This window comes from Meleagris gallopavo, chromosome 6, assembly GCF_905368555.1.
Source record: "Meleagris gallopavo chromosome 6, MGAL_WU_HG_1.1, whole genome shotgun sequence".
NCBI lineage: Eukaryota > Metazoa > Chordata > Aves > Galliformes > Phasianidae > Meleagris > Meleagris gallopavo.
This window is the reverse complement of record NC_139409.1, coordinates 42,607,789-42,631,045: the sequence shown is the minus strand read 5'-3', so window position 1 is coordinate 42,631,045 and position 23,257 is coordinate 42,607,789. Positions and strand designations below refer to the sequence as shown.

Genomic DNA, 23,257 nt, shown 5'->3' with positions numbered 1-23,257 from the left:
AAGCAGGTTGTTGAACTCCCTAATCTGACTTTCTGTCTACAGTATCTTTCAATACAGTCTTAGCCTTGACCTGAAGTTTTCCAGGGAGATAATTTGAGCACCGGTGTAGGCATTTCAAACTAACATAACTTCAAAAAAGGGAAAAGAAATTCCACCTATACCATACAAAGATAAAGCAGCAGTAATTACAGTAGTGATACTTTCCAAAGCCCCGCGAGTGCCACCACCAAAGGGAAGAAAACATTAGCTTGTGCTGATGTCTAGCAAGACCCACATCCCATGCATTTCCTCTCTAGTGGTACAGGGGCAGAAACACTATTGCAGATTATACAATTTGGTATATTTTCCTCTCTTTCTCTGCTTCTCTGGGACTGGAATAGGCTCCCTAGAGCAATGATCGTGACTCCAAGCTGCCTGAGTTCAAGGAGCATTTGGACATCACTCAGACATCGAATTTTGGATGATTCTATGTGGAGCCAGGAGTTGAACCTGATGATCCTTGTGGATCGCTTCCAACTTGGGATATTCTGTGATTCTATTACTATTTATTTATTTATTTGTTAGTATTTCAACAAAATGTTATGTCCATGAAACCTTACAGTATTTGAAATGTTGTCATGCTCAGAACAATAACAACATATTAATGGGGAGTGCTCAACAAGACAACCCTAAATGAAAGGACACAGAATTAAAGATCCATTAGAGAATTCCATTATAGTTCTTAACACCTGCCTGCAAAACAAGCACAGGGCAGCAGTAGCATTCTATAACCACATTCTCACAGTGCTCCTCCCACTACCTGGACAGGAGGCAGTGGAGTATTTTTCTTCTGCCTCACCTCAGTATCAAACTTGGCTCCATCGTGCCCCAGTAGACTTGTGTCTTTTCAAACAAGGGATGAATCTGGCCAAGAAACTTCAGTAGGAGCAGCACACAGATAGATAGCCCTGAGCAAAATTTGGTCCTGTCAAAATGTTTTTTTTCAGTCTCTATTAAAAAAACATGTCCCAGCACACAACCACACAACTGGCAGAATGTGGATCTCCTTTAGCATGCAATTCATCAGAGACGTGCTGCCTCTGTCCTGACCTTTTCTATTTGCAGAGAAAAACCAGATCCCTCAGCTAAGCCCAGCACGCTCAGGGCTCTGCAGACCTGTGATGTCATCATGGAGAGCTTTCTCCTGGTGTGCAATAAAGGCTACCATGTACTAGTGAATAAACATATGGGGGAGCTCACCTATTCAGCATACATCAACAGCAAATAAATTCTATATTGCCTAAACCATGTGCAGAGCATCACTCCTTAAACTTCAGCCATGCCCATGGAAGGGGCAAACCTGGGGTTGTCCAAAGCTCTGACCAGGAACTACTCACTCAGTTATTGTCCTGCTCAGCTGAGCATGTCCCCATCCCCCCTTACCATGTTGGAAAAGAATGAAACAAATGGCAAAACTCAGAAACTGCCACAGAATCAGAATCCTCCTTCTCCAAATGATTTCATTAACCAGCACTTTATCAGAGTCTGGTCTCCTTACAAAGACGTTACAGCCTTGGAAATACTAAAATAACTCCAGCTGTTTGATTTCTAGGAGTGGTTGGAAAACTCATTCTGGCTTGGTTGAGCAAAGCACTCCCCTACCTTCTCAGTTTGAGGTGTGCTTAAAGGACTGCGCCTGCATTAAAGCACATTCCTAAAATAACACATTTGAATAACTGGTTTGCTAATTTAGGCTTTAAAGTTGAACAGCTCCTTTTATAAATGCAAGCGGGAGATATGATTCTGATTTCCAGTGGCATCACTAAGTGCAACTGCAGTTAGATGTTCATGTATAGTGAATACATGTGCAGCAGATAATCTAAAACTTCATTGAATCAAACAACACCATGAGTTATAGTCTCAGCATTCATGCAGTTAAAAAAAAAAAAAAAACAAAACACAAAACATGCTCCATTTATATCTTTATTCCCCTGTGTCTCCCTGGTAATAACAGAGGGCAGTGACGGAAAACCAGCTAATATCCACACCAGTTTGCTAAGATTTCCTTTCCCCCAGAGTAACAGGGCAAGCTCCTGATGGCATTTTGCATTAGTAATTCTGCCCCTGTGGGGGCTGAAATAAATCTTCATCTTGACTCACAGGGATGGAGAGCAAGGCCCTTGATCTTTGCCCAGGAGTCTGCAGTGATACCTGCAGCAGTGGGAACACACCATGCATGCACCAGTACTCTGAAATGAATTAAGAAAGGCATCCTTGCATCAAACCAAGTGTTTCTCTAGCCCAATAGCCTGTCTCTGACAGTGATTAGAGCAAATATTTACTAGGAACAGAACCAGGGTGTGTATAGAGAGATCTTTCCTTGATAGGCCCTCTTAGCTCTTGCCTGTCAGGCTCTCACTGGGTCTCCGTTCTCATGATGCCCAGGTTCCTCTGTGCCATTCCCTTTCCCTGCTGCAGCTGGTGTCAGTCTGCAAGGTCCTGAGGGCAGAGAGCAACACAGTTGTACTGAGGGGTCTGACAAACTCCTGATAAGCAGTTGTCATACAAGGGCTGTTCCAAAAGTAAGGCCTTCTATTTTATAATGTTGGCATAAAACACCAGAGGCAGATGTTGGCAGGATGGCAGTAGAGGCTGAACCTTCCCACCAATATCCCATTACATGTTGTTGCCGTGTGACAGATGGCAGCAGAGGGGCAGTCTGACAGAATGCTGTCTGACATGGAAGTGCGAATGAAGCAAAGGTATGTCACTGAATTCCTCCACGTGGAAAAAATTGCCCCCACTGACGCTTGCTGAACGTTGATGGAGATCGAACAGTGGATGTGAGCACAGTGAGGCGGTGGGTGGTACATTTCAGCAGTGGCAACAGTGGGTCACCTCTGCTGGTTCAGACTGTTAAGAGCCCAGCATGCAGGCTCTTGTTCATCACTGGTGAAAATGCACAGTGAATGGAGGTGGAGTGTACTGTGGCTGTGAATTTTCTCTATCAAATAGTGTTATTGTGCTCTTTGTATCCGTTGTAGTTTCCAAGAAAATAAACAGGAGGTATTACTTTCAGAGCAACCTATGTAATTTCTAGTCATACTATTTATTCTATGATATTAAAGTATATGCAGATGGCTAAAGCTCACCCATATTCTACTAAGCAATTTCCTTGAGATGGTTGACAACCAGCATGTAAATGACAAAGTTACTTTGTTGTAGAGGAAAAGCATGTGGGTACTTAAGATATTGATGAACTGGGCTATAAGCGGATTATCACAACACTATGAGTAGAGACTAATTTCCCAGTAGAAAATGCCTTTTGAAACACAAGACAAAATGTCAATCCATTTGCTAGTCACAAATATTTTAAACATTCCTCTTATATTGCTCCCTGCTACTGCTGCTCGGCTTTCGAAAGTTACAGAACTGAGAGGGACATCCAGCATTTAAACACCTCAAAACTTTCAGAAAATCTGGATCTGAAGACTTGGGAACAGCACAATTTGGGGATTCAATGGAAAGCTCGGAGGTTTCTACAGATCCACAGCCTTGAGTCTAAACACACAAACAGATTTTCCTAGGAGACAGCTGCTTCAGGGCAGCAGGATTTCTCATGTGGACTGATGGAGAACCCAGGACTTCTGGCCACACCTGGAGGACCTCTGCCAGCTCCTTGCTTTAGCCATGTGCAAAATTCCCTTTGAGTTTTGGCTGACAAAGTGTGAAATAAATCATTACTAAAGAGACTCCATTAATTTCAGTGGGAACACAGCGGCTCAAAGGAAAGAAAAAAGAAGGAAGGAAGCAGTGGAGAAGCTCTGGTGCATATTGTATTGTACAGAGGTCTTTCTAAAAGCCATCTTGACAAAACTTAGTGGACCGTTTAAAACTGACTCCCATTTGAGCAAACTTGCTCTCTGCAAGCAGACTGTACCAGGCATGAAGCCAGCAGCCCCAGCTGTGCATGGCAGCTTGGCCACAGTCCATGCCATGTCATCTGTGAGACCATGCACTTACTGCCCACCCCATGACATTGGTCAAGGAGCTGCCAATTCCCATGGAAATGGGTCCACAAGGTCTCTAAAAGGCACAAAGCCTGTGCGTTCATCTAGCCTCGCTCTACCTGGCACCTTGCTTTTCTGAAAAACTGTTGCAGAATAGAAAGGGACCATTTGTCTCTCCAAGTCACCATTTTCTTTTAATCTCCATCCAGCGAGGCAGCATTACCCACATGCTTCAGTGATGGCATATTTTCCTTGAAATGTGAAAGCTTGGCTCAGGACCTACCTCTGCCTGCTGAAATTCAAGCTCAGCCTTTCTCGCCTTGCCCAAGGCTGGCAGCCACCTGCCCCAGTGAAACCATGCTGGTGGGGACAGAAAAAGCTAAGTTACTTAACTTATTTAACTTAATGGGGGGTATTTCTACCCATGCCTTTGGACAAGATTTGAGGCCCATTTCAGGAAATTGCATCGGCACATGACAAATCCAATTGAAGATGATGACATATAATCACAGCCTTAATTCTGGTCTCACACTAACACAAGTACCCACATAGGAAGCTAGGAGTAATACTCCCATTAAGTCCAACTTTTCAGACTTTCTGGCTGATCAGGTCCTTATGTCGCTAGGGTCATTTCATTGCTGTCATGTCTGGAACAATACACAGGTTGCCTGTCTAGACACAGATTTATTTCTGAAATAAGAATAAATAAATAAATAAATACACAGAGTAAAAGGAAGAATGACATTCTTTAAAGTCATTTTCAAATGCCAGTCCTTCAAACAATGCAATTTCACAGCCGATTTCAGGTCCTGGTTTTGGTTTTGCCAAGAGAGAAAAAAAAAAAAAGAGAGAAAATGAAAAAGTGTATGATTTTAAAAGGCATTTATAGGGTCCTGTTGAGGCAGAAGGGGGACTGCCATGCCTCAGCGCCAGCCCGAAGGATTGGTCCCATGAGCGGAGCAGGTGGTGTGTGGGTCACCAGTGCCTGTGTGACAAACTGTGATAATTGGATTGTTTGGGGGCTGGGGGAGGGAAGCAACCGCAGTGTACAAACCTCAGAAGGGAATTAAAAGCCAGCCCGCATCCCAGCTAATGGCGCTCTATAAAAATGCAAAGTGGCTAATGATAAGCAAAGGAAGTTCCATTAAGCCCCATGCCTGATGCAGAAGGGTATCATTGACCCTGGGAAGGGTATTTGCTGGGAATGGGCAAGCAGCAGAAACAGGTGCAGAAATAAAAGCAAACCAATGGTTCATTTTAAACTCTCCAATCTGCAATGTTAATGAACGCGAGTGCCAGGGAGAGCTGAAGAGACTCAAGGGGACGGGGCACCATTTTTCATACCCATTAAGCTCACGCATATGGGGAAACCTGAGGAAAATGAGCTCTGCACAGGGGTATGCTGCACAGAAATCTGCATGAGTGGGGTGGGATGGAGGAGAGCAATGGAGAGTGGAAGAAGCTCCCCTCTGCCCCCAGCACCTGGGATGTGGTCAGGAGGGAAAGGGACCCTCGTCAGGCTGATAATGAGCCGTCCTCATTATGAGATTAGATGCCAGAGTGAACAACACCCTCTTAATAATGCACACATCACTATGACAACCACAGAGTTTGATACCCGAGGACAACTTTATTGTGCTTGTGAAATTTCCTTATTTTAAAAGCCCTATTTATAGTTATCAGACACCGACTCGCCATATCTGCCCTCCTCCTCCTCTCTTCGCTTTCCTCGTTTCCCAGGCAGGATTGGCCAAAGTGTTAATGTGCCTCTCCTCAGGTTAAGGAACTGCTGTCAAGTATCAGCACCAGAGCCTGCTGACATAATTATCCTGCTATCCCATGCATAATTAGTAAAGCTAAGCCCAAACTATATTAATACCAGGATTAATTACGGCAGAAGCATAAACAAGGATATTAATGCTATGAAAGTATCGGTACAGATATTCGACAGCCCATATGCTTGTCTGTAGGACCACTAGGGATTGTGTTGAATTGGGAGCTATGCAGTGCCCTGACTGTAATGAGAAATGAGAAAACTGCTGAAAAATTGATGCCGCCTGCAGATTGCACAATCCACTGAACAGCAGGGGGTCGGCTTCTTACATCTCCCACTCTCGGTACAATATGCTAATTTCTGCATGCATACGAGTGTAAAAGGGAAGAAGAAAAGATTTCACAAAAGGAAAAAAATGCAAATGACAACCACAAAGATCACTGCAGAGAAATCCATGAGCTTTATATGGATTAACTGTGTTGGAGCTAGTGCTCGCCTGAGTTTAACCCTTTCTGTCCTAGAGCCCTTGACAGGTCCCTTTTGTGGTGCAGAGGAATACTTACGGTTCCTTTGTGGGAAGGAGGGAGGGAGGGAAGGGCAGTGGGGAGCCAAAAGGATGGAAAGGATCTTTTCTGCTCTTTCCACGACTGCATTCCTCTTGCTCTAGCGTTGATAAGGAGGCATGGGTCTGGAAAGGAAAAAACAGGTCTGGGAGGGGGTTTTAGAAAAGGATGCTAACCAAATGTTGGTAGAGTTTGAAAGAAGACCACTTACAGCTTAGCTCAGTGCAGCTTTAACTTGGGAGTCTGGTAACAGACCCTCCTCTGACTCCCTTTGCCTCTTAGAGAGTGCTGGCAGGGTCTCCCTGATAACATGTCACCAAATCCTCATCAAGAAGATAACCACCCTACGATTGTGTTCTGCTCCCAGTCCACAGCCTCTCCCTCCTCGGCTAAGGCAGCAGATGTGCTCACCTGATTGCAAATCCCATCTCCTCTCTGGAGCCAGCTGATGTGCTGCTCCCCTGGGCTCCCCAGCACGCCAGGAACGTGCAGCATGCCTGCAGACAGGAGGACTCCAGCAGTGCCCACACAATCCCCCTGCCATTTGCATTCGCCTTGCTCCCCTAACCCTGCCTTCAGCCTGTCCTCTTCTGCTGTGGGAGAGAAACTACACAGAAAGCTCCCAAATCAGAGGTGGAGGGGTGGGTGTCCATACAACTCTGCTCTTCCTTCAGCTGCTGATGGTCACACACCCAGTAGTTTAAGCCCCCCTTGCAGCAGAACAGGATGGCAAAGAGCATCTCCTCTCCAGCCCACACGAGGGAAATACCTATGTTCCTGTAATAAGACAAATCAAGCCTTAATTCTTCCCCAACAATTAAAGAGATTAGTTGCTTTCTCTTTAGTAGCAGCAGGAGCAGCAGCAGGTGCTGTTATGCATGGTCCACTGTGTGCATAATGTGGCTTCTGCATGCAATTGCTGTGTGAATGGAATCCTTAGGAAATATCTGTCACTGGGCCTATGTAATACAATAAGTGCCTAGCAAAAAGGATTTGTTTGCTTGTTTATTTGTTTTAAATAGTCTGGGAAATAATTTAGCACTCCCAGAAAAAAAAAACAGAACTACTCTGGCAGTGCAGAGCACAAAGACCAAAATGCATGAAACTGAGACAGCAACCACTGACCTCCCTGCAGGTTTCAGTGCCCATGTGAATCTTCAGCCCGTGTTTAAGAAATACTTTTCCCTTTGGAAAAATATTTTGAGAATCCTTTTGAGAATCCCCCCGACCACCAGCCTCCTCCCTATCCCTCTTCCTCCACACCTATGTGGGCCAGCATTCTGCTATATTTCATTTTACCCGTGCTTACATTCATTGCTGATTTTAAAGGTGTTTTTGTTGTGTTCTGTTTTGTTTTCATGATTGTGACTTACTTATTTGATTTTAACCATGTGTACACTTGTAAATGGATGCTTGTATGCTTGTAAATTCTCTTCTTCCCCTACTGAATACTATTCCCACCAAATGACACCACGCTTCCTCCCTGCCCAGATGCCAAAATCTGTAAAAGCAGTGAATCCTCAGCTAGGAGATCTTCATGGCAGGCTCTTGAATGGCTACGTAATGCCTTGTAGAACCCAATTCAGAGCATCACCTAACAGGACAGAACAGCTCCAACTCTGCTCACACAAGCAGTGATCACCCTAGCCAAAGCCTTCTGACTACCCAGCAACAGCAGTAACTGCAATCATGGACAGAGGGTAGTTGGCAAACAAGGAAGAACATGTGTTTCTTGTTTCCTTTCAAATCCTTCTGCTTGCAGGTGAAGAGGAGCATTTGTGCAAGGAACAGCCATTTGCTTAATTGTGTGAGAAAAGTCCCTTCAGATCTATGGTCAATACTCAATACTCAAATACTCAATAAATAAATTAATGAAGTATGACTTCTTGTTGATCAGACTCATTATTTGGAATAGCTATGAACATTTGAAAATAACCTTTTTATTGTATTTGATCATCTCTATCTTTGCAATCACCACCCAGGAGTTACACAGACATTCCAGAATGGCATTAAATTTTGTTCTTTTTCTATTGTTCTGTTTGCACCAGCCTGACAAGCTGATGCAAACATTGTGCTTTAACCTTGATGCAGTTACAGGTGGTTGAGGGAAGGGGGAAGCAGTGTGCATATAACAGAAAGCCTGTCCCTCTAAATAACAGAGTAGCATAGGAAGACACTGTTAAAAATATTGTAGGAGGAAAAGGCCATAACTCAAGCAAAAGAGTATCTTGGTGGTGGTAATTTAGCACTGCTACACTTGAGGGAGAGGCTGATCTTACAAAGCTGTTAGCCGGAGCCAGTGCCTGGAGAAAAAGTGGAGGGAGAGGAGAAAATCACTAAGTCCAGTGAGGCAAGTGGGTGCCCTCAGCTCAGATGTCCTTGCAGCAATGGGGGCACGTGCATACACAGCTCAGGTCCCACACAGTTCAGCAGTGCTGGTGCCAAACCCACTGCCATCTGCTGAGCCAGCCCATCAAAGTCGCCCTTTGGTTTTATAAGGAGGTCTTCTCCAGTACAGAAGCACAGCTGGTTCTGCTGCATTTCGTTTGATCTAGAAACAACATCTAACACCCCTAGCCTGCGCTGGCTTAGCAGTTTAATTTTGATTCCCAATGGAATTCAACACTATGATGACAAAATTCACCTTAAACAGTTTTAAACTCTCTTCTCTCTGTTGTTTTCTGCATCTCTACATCATCTCTATTAAAACTGTTTGCACTGTCAAAGCACCCCTGCCTACTTTTGCTTATTAAACCTGGATTGGCTTGTTGTTACAGCAAGAGCACAGTGACACAACCAATCAGCCCTGCTGGAGGAGCAGTGCAGAGGCAGTCCTGAAACCAGGACATTGCTGAGGAGAAAGTAGGAAGAGCCACATGCCCTCAGAGCCCTCTAGAAACCTCTAGAAACCTCTAGAAAATGGTGTTTCCACTGGGGAAATTAGCGTTATGAAAGTTACATCAGTGCAGGGCAGGATGTATTTTCATCATGCACAATTTCCATGTCCCTCTGAATTTGTGCTAAGCTCAGGAGCTGGGTAACTTTGCACAACCAACAACCAGGCCTCACAACCCAAGTGCCAGCATGGTTCCCAATGCAGGCAATGGCTGCATGCTGCCATAGGCCCTGACAGCGACTTCGAGGAAGGAAGAACAGGGAGGGACAGCGTAGTCTTCTCACAGCAGTAGCAGCACACAGCCCATGCCATGTGGCAAGGCAGGTGCCCTGCTGAGGCCATGCCACACAGGGCCTTGGTGGCTGCTGTCACACACTCGCCGTTTTGCCCTGGTGGGGGTGGCATGGCACAGGACCTTTGCGGGTGTGCACAATACGTGCCTTCCCGTCAGCTGTTTGCTGCAGTGCTTTGAGATCCTGGTGGTTTTTTTTCTGGATGAAAGGGGCCGTGTGTCTCCAGTGCTAACCACAGTGCATGCAGCCCCCCGAGTGGGACTGTCACGGTAGGCATGTGTCCCTCTCATGCAACCAAAGTAATTAAGCATGGCCTCGCAGGCCTGTGACCCCTCCCCTGTTTCTCTTCTTGCTCCTCTTGCTGGCGTTTACCCAAGACAACAGTGACTGATGGCTCCAAGAGGGCTGTTGCTGCTCTCCCTGCCATGACGCGGCCATTGATCCAGCAGCATCTGCCAACTCATCAGCGCTTACTCTAATTCCCTGCCTCCAGGTTTCTTCCCTTTCCCCCCAGGCAATAATTGTCGCACAGGAGAGCTCCCTTTGACCAGCGTGATGAGATCTGCCAATTACCACTGTGTCAGCCCTCTGCCTGGGAAGTGCTGGTGACCACACACTGACCTTCATTACGAATTTTTAGCCTGCACCTGATGGCTGGTAGGGCCCAGTTAAGTGGCTGTTCCTCCACCTCGGGACCAGCATCAGCAATTGGCCTCTGTGATAAGTCAGGGTATCGCCTGAAAAAGGAATCTGTTGAGTGTTTCTCATCTTTCTGCCCATCTTCTTCCATGCAGCCTCCACCAAGGAGGCATTGGGAAAAGCTGCCACCTCTCTCTGCAAGGGGTGACAAACTTGTCCCCTGATGCAAAGCAATTGCTCAGGCTGAGGGTAGCAAGGAGCCTCCCTGCTAAGCCCAGTAACAAAACAATTTGAAAAACTGATGAGGTTTGGCTTCTTCTTTAAAGATGTCTCTTGACAATTTGTGCAAGCCTGGAGGAAGGCACAGGTGAGGGACAAACTCAGGGTTTACAGTTATGCTGGCTCCCTTCTGGTGTCTGTCACACACACTGCCACCTCTCAATACCATCCTGGCTGCAGACAGCAGCATGAGGCTGATTCAGGGTGAAAGTTTCAAGCAAACTGAGTGTAAGTGAATTTTCTTGTGCCAAAGCCATCTAACAGAGATGCGCAAGCCATCAGAGCTGGAAGAACAATATGCTGCCTTTTGTGCAGAGGGTTCATTAGTAATAAAGCCTTAGATCTTCAAGTTATATGAACAGTATGAAACACTTGGTAGGAGTTAGCTTGGCTCCAGAAAACTCAATGAAGCTCCACAAGAACTATTACTGTGCTCCTGTACAAGTGGAGAAACCAGCAACACCTGCAGGGATGCTATTCTGCCAGAGCTGGGGCAGTCCATTTTCAGGGGCACCCAAGAGTATCTGGAAAATATTTCACCACAGTTTTAAATTCAGTGCAGGATCAGACCAACCAGAAACCTCATGACACTTTCTGCTTTCCTTTGTTTTCTTACATTTTTTAATTGCTTGGCTTCTACTTGTAGACAGAGGTGTGCACACAAAGCGAAATGTCATTTCCTTCAAATCACATCTGTGCATGTGTGACTGCTCCAGCAGGCATCTTGCTGGCACATCCTGGGATAAAGGCTCACTGGCAGGCCTTTCCCTTACCATTGTAGAGTGCCAGCCTACCCAGCCTGAGCTCACATGCTGGCACAAACTAGAAATCACATCTCCGTATCTGCCCTGGAAACACTTATCAAACTCTTTTGGGCCAGATCATTCTTCTCTGCAGTCTGCACTCATCCATATGAAAAGCTGAAAACATCTTACCTTTCCAATCACAGGCATTCAAACATCATGAACTAGATACCTGACAGCCTAAAGTCATGCTGGGATTTGTGAGGAACACTGAAACACCAGTTTGCTGCCTTTCTTTCCAGAGGGGAGGAGAATTGATGCTGTCTCCTTTTCACTTCACTCCTGCCCCGTGGCACAGGGAGGAGGAGGCGAGGGACATTTAGCCTTGCTGGAAGCATTAAAAGGAAGCCTCAGCCATGCCGCTGCATCTCAGGCTGCTCTTCAGGTGTAACACAGAGGTCGTGCATGGCAGATGGGAGGGCTCCTAACCAGAACCACTCTCTGGTAAGCAGGCTCACAGCAACACTTCCTCCTCGTCCCAAATTCATACTGCTATGGCGGTGTGGAGATAAGGATGGTGACACAATCTTCCAAACACATAAGAAGAAGGAGAAGAAAAGACCTTTTAAAGAAGCCTAGGCCTATTTTTCTAAATATTTTCTCTTTTAATTACCACCCTTTTGCAATCTAAATCTAACCACTCAAGTGGTAAATGTGCTTATTAGCGTTATTTGTATGAATACCTTATTTAGGGAACTCCAGTACCCAGAGACAGTATAGGTTTCATTTGAGGAGAAAGAAAAAATCTTATTTCTTTTTCCTAACAGAGGGTCAGAGGCTGCATTTTTTATAGGGTTCTCAATGAGCATTTGAGACATACCCAGCTGGGTGAGATTACAAGGCAAACACTTTGCTCAGAGCAGCAAGAACAACTCTGCCGGATCCCAAAAAAATAACACGGTAATAACGAATAGCAAATGTGGGTCAGATACTCAACTAAACAAAACAAAAATGGGCATCACTCAACAGCCCTCAGCAGAGTTCTACTGCTTTACATCAGTGAAGGGCCAGAGTTTCTCACTATACTTGAGGATATCTGTAGATTTATTTGCTGGGGTAGCACAAAGCTGTTATTGGCATGAACTTGGGATGCCTGCTCCACTCGTGATTAATGAGCCCACAGGTGAGTTATATTAGCCACCCTGAAAAGACTGACACTTTGATTTTTCCTGTGCCACACCAATGCCTTTTGCTTATGCAAAAGGATTTACAGATACGTACTGTAACTTGGAGAATTTCTTAAAGTCTACATTCTTAATATCTCTACCTATACCACTGGTTTTACCTCTGCACGGACACAAGAGGGAAAATATATATAAATGGTGCATTTAGAAATATCTCAGCAAGTCCCTAAAACAGTAATTTTGCCAGACAGTGTTGTGATTCCAAAATCTTGTATTTCCACTGTTAGAAACATTTGCTGTATTCCTCTGGAAAGGAGGATTTCTCAGCCTACCAGCAGCAGAAAGCCTTCCTTTCAAGCTTTCCTAATGATAGATATTGGTATTTGTTTCTCACAACTGCCAGGTGTTCAGAGAACTGAATATTGTCCATTTAGCAAAAACAGCCAGCAGGCTCATTGATTGACTGCCTGGTTGATTTCTGAGTGGAAGCAGGAGTTTGTTTTGAAATTTAATATTGAAAACTGAAAAGGAAATTTTTTGCTGTTGGTCAGTGTGGAGAAGCTTAAAGAAAATTGGCTGAGGTATGACATCTCAGATATATGTTCTCATGCACAAATAGATAAATTTGTTCTAATTAGAGTCAGGATTTCCAGGTATGCAGTCCCGGGGGAATGTGCAACCAAGAAGCTGTTCTCAAGGCAAAGGCATCTTAAGTACCTAAGGCCAAGGACTGAGGTGATCAAAGGTGAAAGCCAGATTAAGTGCAATTTAGCACCTGCTTTGGCAGATTATCACGTGGATATCTGATCTCCTCACAGGGTATAAATATGTGCGTGTGTGCGTATTAAATACAGACATAATTCTAGGAATAAATTCACTTTAATATTGGAAAGCTTGTCTCTAAAGGAAAATTATACTGCCATAAATCAAAGAGTGATTGTGAACTCATTCAGCTATTCTGGCAATGTCCTCTTGCTGATTCTTGCTCTGGAATTGGAGTTGTACCCTGGGGCAAGCAGCTGGACTTCTCACTGCAGTCAGCTCCTAGCTCTCTTCCTTAGCTGTAAAATACAGTTTAAGTGACCTAACCACATGCACAAAACATCTATTTATTTACACTGTCTGTTTCACTTCCTCCACTGTGTGGAGTTAGTTAAGGCTGAACTGGAAAGCTGACCACAGTTATCTAATGGAGACGGTTCAGTAAGTGCATATCCCACCAACAGTCACAAACCTATTTTCACCTGCGAGGTGAATGTGCTCAGTGAATAGGTCTAAGGACTGTCTTGACATTTTCATTATGTTTAATAAAGGATAGAGGCTGAAGAGAGAGGTCCAAAAGGCTGAGGAGGTGGAAGCCAGGTAAAAGCTGCTTCCAACTGTGTGTAAAATGGTTGGTGACTTCAGTGTCACAGCAGTTCGACAATGAGCTGGCAACATATGCTATCCTGTGTGCCAGTTTCTCACAGGGGAAAGGAGAACTTTCCTTGACTTGCCAAGTCTCCGATGAGCAGATAGTATTGAAGAGCCCAGCACTAGCAGGGTTGGTTTGTTCTCAGCAGTATTAGAGATATTATATTCAGTTTTAAGTGTATAATGACATCTACTTGGACTCAGATCCTCCTGAGGCTCTTACTCTTGTGTATTACTTACAGCACACTTCTCTTCTAGGGGCAAATGTCTAAAGATTTTGTAGCTTGCTTCTTTTATAGAGAAACAGCTCTAACATATAGAATAATCTCAGTGAAATGAAGGATGGAAGTAGAGGAGGGAAGGGTTAGAAAAAGAGCAGCTAGGAAAATATCAAACTTAGCTAACAACAAAACAAAGTGTCCAGATGATTTACAGTCTCTTCTTTTCTGCACCTCTCTAATGCCTTCTGCCAGCAGTTAAATATCAAGAGAAGAAATGGACCAAAACCTGTGATATGAACGGCTCCTACCTACTCCTCTACTAAACTTCTAGAAGTTTGGCTCCAAACTTTGGAGCTTGTTCTTATTCGATATTAAACCAAAAATCCTAGCATTTGGCACTGATGACATTTCTCAGCAAATCCATCTGATGCTGGGCTGTATCCGCAGAGGTTGAGCTCATCAGCTGTTGCACTAGTTTGATGCCCATGCACATTTTAGTCAGCTTGAAGGCATACCTAAGAAAACATAAGGACTTTTGGGACATCTTTTGTAGCTCAATACTATGTATCACCCCCTACAAATCTCATTCCAAGGCTGGGTCCCAAATCACTAACTTCGACTAGAGAAAAAGAAGGGGGAAACAGTTCAGCACATAATGAATGTAGAAATTAAATTCTAAATCAGCATACTTTCCACTTAATGCTGCTAGAAGATGACAAAAAATGTGTTTGGGTCTGTTCCCACATTTGTTCACTGTGTGCTCCAAGGAATGGTCAACCTGCTGCCTGGCCATCAGCACACCTATGGCACTCTACTTAGCTCCCCTCAGGCACTTACTTCCCTCTCAATTTCGTCAGCACAATTGCACATGAAGGGGTTTCTTCAACCCAACTGTTGAAGTGATGAGAGCTACAAAAATAAACGTACTTCGTGAGGTGTTGAGGCTGACCCAGATTACTGTGACAGAATTGGGTTAGGGAGCACCTCCAACCTACGGCTATGCTGGCAGATCTGAAGCAGGGTAATGTTTACTAGAGTGGACAAGGACAGCTGGGGCACTAGGGTGCTCTGAAACTGGGTTCATCTGAGTCCAGAAGAGCAGATTAACCCTTGCTTTAAACAGCTCCTGCTGTGGAGAGAGCTTCTCGTTGCTTCATTGTGTGAACCCTTCAGGAGGCTTTTTAGTGAAACAGTGAAGCTAAAAGAAGCAATGAAGGAATGAGGGACGGAGTGAGAAGCTGGTAACAGGGGTGAGGGTTGTCCTTGCTTCAGGGTCTAAGCAAAAGACACTTTTGAGCTGCATACAAGTAAAAGAAAAGCCCTCTTCTTTTGCCAAAGGGGATTTTGTTTTTTTCAAAGCAACAGAAGCTCCAAGGCAGCGATGAACTCTGCCAACTTGCTGAACACCTCTGAACTGAAGTCCATCCCTCATTCAGCATCACCATTTCCCCCATTGCTAGTTCTTGCCACAGCAGCCACTAGAGTCCTTGAATGTCATATCCCCTCACGTCCCTGCAGTCTGACACTGGTAACGTGACAAAAAAGATTATTTCAAGGATAAGGAAGATTGTTAGAAAGAAAATGAAGCTCTAGTTTCTTGGAAGCCTTCTTCTATGGCAGCTTGTTAATCAAATGGTGTCAGAAGTGAACATTTTTTCCAAAAGAAATGGGGCAACAGAGTCTCTGCATTTCTCATTTGGGATGGGGCTCTGTGAGCTATAGGAATACTGAAAGCGGAAAGCAGCCATCTATTTGCCAAGGTAGAACCGTATGTTTTTGTGGCAAGAGGACGTCTGTCTGGTCTCTCCCAGAAGGCCACGCTCAAGAGAGGAAGGGAAGATATATAAAAAAAGGCAGAAAGGCCAGCTTTGTTACTTGGAACTATCTGGAGAATTCCTGGCAGTGTGCTGCTGATGACAGAGGTGTCATGCCTAAAGTCACCACAGGTTGGCCATGTGGCCAGAGAAAGGCCTTCCTCAGCCCTGGAACAGAACTAAGACATGACATTAAGTGGAAGTTATTTGTACGTGGTAAACAAGTGGCATTAGTTTAACAAAACCCTGCAATTATGCTGCATATTCTGGATACGATCTCTCTGCTGTTCTTCGGGAATAACGTGTTCATATGGTGATACAAAGCCCTGCTGTCTGAGGGTGCTGGTTTGTAATCACCCCTGGACAAGCTGGACTTTGGGTCATACTTCAACAGGCCCACTACCCTGTAACTGATTAAAAGCATCTCTTATTCTTAGCAGCACTCCCTGAGGTCTTGGCTTTACAACATGATTCGGGTAATGAGAGCAAGGTGATCAGGATTATTAATAGACATCACATCTAGCTGGAAAATTGGAAGCTGAGAGTAAACGTGAACACCTCCCTTAAGTGAGTTTTCTCTGTGAGCTGGCGAAAGGATTGAAGTGCGAGGCAGAATCATTCTCATTTCCAGTAATATTTTATTGATTTACTTCACATCATGCAGTTCAATAACTCATCCTCCAAATAGATGAAACTTCAGCTCCATATAAATAGGTATTAATCTCAAGTAAATTACCAACGAGTCTTAATTAAGCAATAAGACAGAACAGCCCATATAGTCGGGTTGATTAATGGCACACCTTGGACATGCACCAAGGCACAGGGCAAAGCAAAGTGCTTTCAGTCTGCTCATGGCCTGAAATTCATCAACAGAACACAACTCCAAATCGCCTCAGGGCGTGGACACAGTCAAGGGCTTGGCTCTTGCTCCAGCCATGACCACAACTTTAAACTGCTTGTTTCACAGGAAATAGGGCAGAAACAGAGTCCTTCCAGTTCTTACAAAGCAGCAGCCATGTGATTGCATTGCTGTTTGCATCTCTCTTACGCATCCACGTAAAAATACGCCAGTAAGAGCAGCAGAAGCATTGGAGGTGTAGAAGGCAAGAAACTCAACAAGATGAGAGGTGCCTTTGCAAATCTCCAGAACACATCATGTAAGCCAAAAATATTTCTGCATATTTCTGAGGATATCGTTCTGATTTTGTTTATGGCGCTGTTTATTAGGAGGGATGCCCTGGATGTCAACAGAACCAAAAGAGTGGGAAATCGATGCAAGAGAGGGAAGAGAGGGAAAAATGCTCTGTATGTTTCTCTCCTTGCACACTGACATCAAAGCCTGCTTCCTGGTATCTGAAAGCATGCTGTAGCCCTTCATATTTCCCGCTAGAGAAGTAGACTATTAGCATACAGCTGCAGCCCTTAGGAGAGCTAAACAGAATGAACTGGAGATTTGGCAGAGTGTTTTTCTGCTTTTTTCTACAACAGGCTATATAAAACGCACAGAAGAGGGAGACACTACAAAGCAGGTTCTCAACTACAGTAATTCAGTGCAGCTCCATTGTAGTCAGTGGAGCTATACTGATTTACACCAGTGAGTTCATTTACATCTGTCTCCCCCTGCCCCTCTCTCTCCCTGGTTTTGGAAAGGTCGAAAACAAGTGCTGAGGAGAAAACGACAGAGAAGGACGAAGAAATTCAAGTGGTAGAGAACCTTGCAGAATGAGAATGCATCAATATACAGCAATGCAAAAACTACAGGGCCAGAAAGGGAAAAGGGAGACAAAAGGCATTCCCTGGAAATTGAAGTTTCCAGTGGAAAAGGCACTGCAGCCGAACAGTCTGAAATTGCTCACACCACTTCTGAGCTTGTTCTGAGAAGGGGGGAACACAGCTTTAAGAAGTAAGTAAATAAAGTGCTTCCACTTTGCTCCACAGGCTGAGATTACAGGTTCGTAACTATGGGATCCCGCTGGTTACAGGTTTCCATTCCCTCCTTGCTCAGCACTACCTGGTCTCCTGGGACTCTGCATGCCCCATCCCCACTGTCCTTTTCCTGCTTATTCAAGATCCCTTCCAGCCACTATCACAACACCCGCCTGGCACCTTCTTATGCTCCTTTCCTGCTAAGCCCCTGCAACACAGATTCTGTGGGCTGCACATGACCTGCACATAAATCAGGTGGATGAAAAAAGGAGAGGTGGATAAAAAAAAAGAGCAACTGGCCATAAGTTATCAACACTGGGGACTTCAACCTCATGGGTAATTGCCCTTGCTGATGACAGGACTAACCTTGGCTATCATATCATTTTTTAGCTTAACAGTAATCTTTCTGTGTGCTGTCCCCCATTCCAAAACAACTGGAAAACTCCAGACTGGAGTGGGCTGGAAGCTTTGTCAACAAACATCACGGATTTCAATCAAATTAATATGGCAATATGCTACCTGGGACAGCTGGGAACCAACCAGGTCACTTGTTCTACCATAGACTTCTTCTGACAGCCTGAAGCTCTGGCTGGGGTGAGGTGGGCAGGAAGAAGGCAGCAATCTTCTCAAGAAGCTCTGCAGCATCCAGCAGACAGCCTGAATCACAGCACCAGAATGAATTTGAGCATGCCAGGATGTCATGCTAACTCTTCCTCAAACTTCAGCACTCTGTTGTAGTATTTTTATTCAAATACCAGAATAATAGTCTGCATATTAGAAATCTTTTTTCTCTTTCAGTATTCACTCTGCACACTCGACCAACCTCCATGCACATAAACACATTTGAGCTTCTAGCAGTCCAGCTATACTCGTCCTAGCGAAACCCTCTAGGGCAAATGGAAGTAATACCAGCCAAAAGTGCTTTGGGTAGTGCACCTTTTAGTCTGGTTCAGTGATGTAAATGAACTCTGTCAGGGGAAAAAAAAATATTTGTTTTCATGCTTGATGTTGGTATAACTGCAGCTGCCATAAAAATATTGCTGAAAATGTCACTGCAGAATCACACCCTGACTGACAATGAAATACCAGCCAACGTTTCTAGCATAAATCTTACATAAAGAAAGTGCCAAGGTTAAATTTCTAGGGCAAAGGGAAGCGGGCAGACCCAGCAGGCAAGAATTTAAAAGGAAAGGAAAAAGAAATGTACCTTAGGAGAAAACAATTCTATTATTAGATAGATATTCATTCATGTACATCAGCTGGCAGCATCGTGTCCCTTTAGCAGTCAGTTGCAGAACAGCAAGAATTTTTATGTCTGTTTAAGGCTTCTGGATAAAGCTGCCAATTGTTGAATGGGAAAAGCTCCAATGAAAATATTTAGTTTTGGCGGAGACGAGGCCACCTACGAGGCTGTCCGTTTCCCTTTCTTCTTCTTCTGCCTCTCCCAGCCCCCTCCCAGCCATTAACTTAATAGCAGCAGCTGTGATAGTCTGAGATATGCGGAGAAGTGTAAGAAGACCATCCTGTACCCCATGCCAACATTATTAGTTCAGAAATATTATGAGATTATTTTTAAGTTCCCCCTGTTGTACGCAAGGCTAGAATGAAGGGGAAAAAAAAAATGGAACTTAAGAGGATTTTCATGCAGTGTGTTTGTTATTCATTTTGTTGTTGCCACAGCATGTGGGATTTGTGTGCATTTAAGATATCAACTTAACTACGTTGCCTTCACTTCATTACTTGTGTGTGCCAGCTGATGGAATGCCAAGGTGAAGCGAGTGAATCAAAGAAGATTTAAAGTAAATACCTTTTAAAATATGGGGCAAACAATGTAATACGGCGAGGTGGATGGAGAAGGGGGAGAGGAGGGGAGGAAAAGGGATATCATGTATTGCTGTAATAGAATGTACCTCTCCAAATGACTAACGAGTGGAGAAATCATCTCAAACATTGCCAGAGACTTGTGTTGTCATCAGCCCCTTTCTCCAGAGGGATTGCCACACACAGGTTTTATTTGGCTATATCTTTTGTTGCGCGAAAAAGGGGTTCCAAACATTAGTTCTCCTCAGAAGGATAACCTTAAATAAACTACAGCACCATGCTGCTAATTGTTTTGTGTCATTTGCACCGTTCCGTTACTGAATTGGTCTTGTCTATAGACAAGTACATGTGCACTGGAGATTTTTCTTTCATCTGCTCATTCTCTGAGGTATAAGCACCAGCTAGGTGTTCTATGCCCTACCCCAGTTTTTTGGACAGTCTTATTCAGCTAAATCACGTGTTGTTCACATGGCAGAGCTCTGCCCAAGGGCAAGAGCAAACTGTTTTCTAGTCAGAAATGACACTAGTCAGTAGCAAATGGTTTAGAGAAAAGTAAGAGAAATCCTGTTGTTGAAAATCATGAAATAACTTGGGTCTTGAACAACTATCAGGGGCTGCCACTATCTGCATTCAGGCTTCTAGGGTCACTTATTTTCTCTCTTTTAAACAGCGAAACAATATTTTGTCTATGGGCACACCACTGTAGAAAAATCAGAAAAAAAAATATCTATATATTACCTCTCTCTCCTCCATCCGGATTTTGGAAATGAGAATATTTCTATTAACAGTGGCAAATTGGAAAAAGATATAGCCCAGTGAAGAGGAAAAGTTATTGCTATTCTTTGTGAACATCATTTTCCAGCAGCTTCAAAACCCACAGACCCACCAAGACAAACTCCACTGGAAAGGAAAGTCAAGAGGATTTCAGGGATCTGATAAACATCATATGAAGTGTGAAAAGTCCACTGCTGAATTACCATGAAAAGGTCTTCCCCAGGCCTTTCTGCCTTCTAAGTAGCTGCCCAGAAGGTTAAAAACACCTCGAAACAGCACTGGGACATCCAGAACTCAGTGTCCCCCAGCCACTGTAGGTCTGGGCAGGACAGCATGGAGGATCAGAGCAGTAAGAAGATGGACATCAGAGTGCCCACACAGCAGACTGCTGCACTGCCCACAGCACGTGCTGGTGTACCCACCCTGGTGTACCCACCCTTCTGTCGGCAGCAGGGCAAATGGGGGCTGTGAGGGTTTTGGCATATGTTGGGAATCAAATCACATAACCAGGATCCCTGGAGCGTTTGCACATTGGTTGTGTGCAAATTTTAGTTCCCTGCTGTAGCCTGGGCACAGCTGTGGCCGCCCACACTGCTCAGGATAATGCAGGACATGGTGTGATCACACCTTTGCTCTTCTCTCAGGCTCGTGGTGACCGCTCTTCAGTCACAGCCGGGGGGCACCGCACAAGATGTTCAGAGACCTCAAGGATCCAGATAGGTCATCCCACTTCTGTGCCTCTACATTACCCCTACATCTTTTTGTTCTCCTATTTACAGTACTGCTTACAAGGATGCTGTGGATTGCTCTCATGCAGTTTTACTTTTTCACCTCGACTATTTACAAAGCCCCACTTAAAAGGCTGAAAATAAAATTTCTTTATTGATTTGTTCTCTTTTTTCATTTGAAAAACATTGATTTTTTTTTTCCTTGTGTTTTTAATGGAGCTTGAAATTAACATGAATCTGTTTGTTCAGATCCCTGTCTGAATTAGTGCAGTTTTAGTAATAAAGTTAGGTAGCTGTTACCTTGGAAACAGAGCTCTGTTTTAGAAAACATTTTAGCAAACACTGGAGCTAAAGAGAACAGAAGTAGCAAAATCAAATTCCTCTGTAAGAGGTTGGTGGGTGTTGGTATCAGCCAGTACCTGCAGCCCAGAGCATGCTGCCCGCCTGAAGGCAATCCCATAAGAAGTGAGTTAACTCAGGGGCTCTGGCTATTTTACAGTGTTTCAGTTTTTGCAGTGGCTCACTTCTTCCCTTCTCCTCTGGTAGTGCGGTGGTGTCAGTCAGCATTAAGGATTCACAGCTCTTCACTATCCCTTAACTGCCGCACTAATCTGAACTCTTTGGCTTAGCTGTGTGATCCTCTAAAGGTGCAGAGGTTCCTGCGGCTCCCCGGCAGTGCAATAGTAAAGGCACCGGGTACAGCTGTCACAGCAAGATGGCCACAGGGAGACGACAATTGGTTGCAGGGATACACTACGCTGCCACAAACATGCAAGTTGGAACAGCAGCCTACATACACAGAAATACTAGGCCTTATCTCCTGCAGAACAGCAGGAGAGAGCCTCAAGACAAAAACGCTGTGTATGTGACAGTTCAGAGTGGTGGTACACACACAAGGTAGAATATACCTCAGAAGGAAAACTGGAAAAAAAGTTGTCCATATACAACAATATCACTGAACAGAACAAAAGGTGAAACAGACTGTGTCAGATGTGTTAGGCTCAAAGACCTGAAAATTGCTCTATAAGTGGGCTCGATAAGGTTCATTTTTCTCAGTTTCTTTAGTCTTCAGTTTCATCCAAGTGGTGCACCAGGATAGGACTGTTGCCTTCCTCCTTCCTTTTAAAGATGAAGAGTTTTACCAAAAAGAACTGCAAACGGTAGAATTGTTTCTACACTTCCTTTAGAGGTACAATTCTTCTATACTTGACTTTCTCTGACCATGAAGCTGTTATCTCAGCCACGTTTACTCAGATCCCAATTAAAAATAAATAAAAATAAAATGCTGCAGGAGAGATGAGAAGATGTTCTGCTGAGGCTTGTTCTTTTTAATTGTTTCTGCCTTCCAATATCACCTTCAAAAATAAAACTCACAGCTTTGCAAAACACTAACTGTCCGATTGCTTACTTGGGTACACACATCCTTAGTGGGCAGGCAGCAGGAGGATGAGGAACAAATGATAATGCTCCCTGTAACCTCAGCATTAATGCACGTAGCATAATAGACGGCTGGCCACTGCATTTGAAAAACAGTTCATGAAGCAAAGTAGAAATGATGGGTGTGCAGGATATAATTACAGCAGTAATGTAATAACATTCCATGTTAGATTATTAGGGGTCTATTCTGCCCTTGACATGCCTACATAACTTCCATTAACGTTAATTGAGGTTATGCACGTGAATCAGCAACTGAGCAAATCACTAAATTAATTACATGTAAAGTACCTGTTTCATTTTTTAAAATCCACCAATACGTTTGGCCAGTGCAAATGCATATAGTCCAGGAGAGAACAACCACAGTGTGGAGGAGAAGCCATGTGGAAAAGGCTGTGTGGTTTTTAAAACCCCATTATACAAAATTAAGTTTTGATAAATAGGTAAAGGATAGTAGGAATACTAATTCCTGGACAGGGCTTCCTGCACATCCTTCAGAAACCCTGTGGCTTTGTTTGAATAAACTAGGAGACACTCCTGCTCTTTTGCAGCACCTCCTGCAGAGGAGGTTATCTGGAGCTTTTATAAACAAAGGTGTAAAATGCCGGCTCTGCAGGCAAAGGCGGCACCTACTGTGAGTGCAGCCATGGGAGCAAGAGCAGGCTTGGACAAGGCACAGAGCTACTATTTTCTTCTGCTTGGCAATTGCAACCCCCACTTTCTGTCGAGGCATGCTTTGATCAAGCAGATGTGATGACAAGGATCA

The 23,257-nt window shown here is 44.2% G+C and overlaps 1 protein-coding gene across 2 annotated transcripts in view; it reads right to left on the bottom strand.

Annotated features, from left to right (window-relative positions):
* The window catches only part of KIAA1143 (KIAA1143 ortholog), a 59,144-nt gene that overhangs the window by 15,290 nt on the left and 20,597 nt on the right, over window positions 1-23,257 (bottom strand). The window lies entirely within an intron of this gene.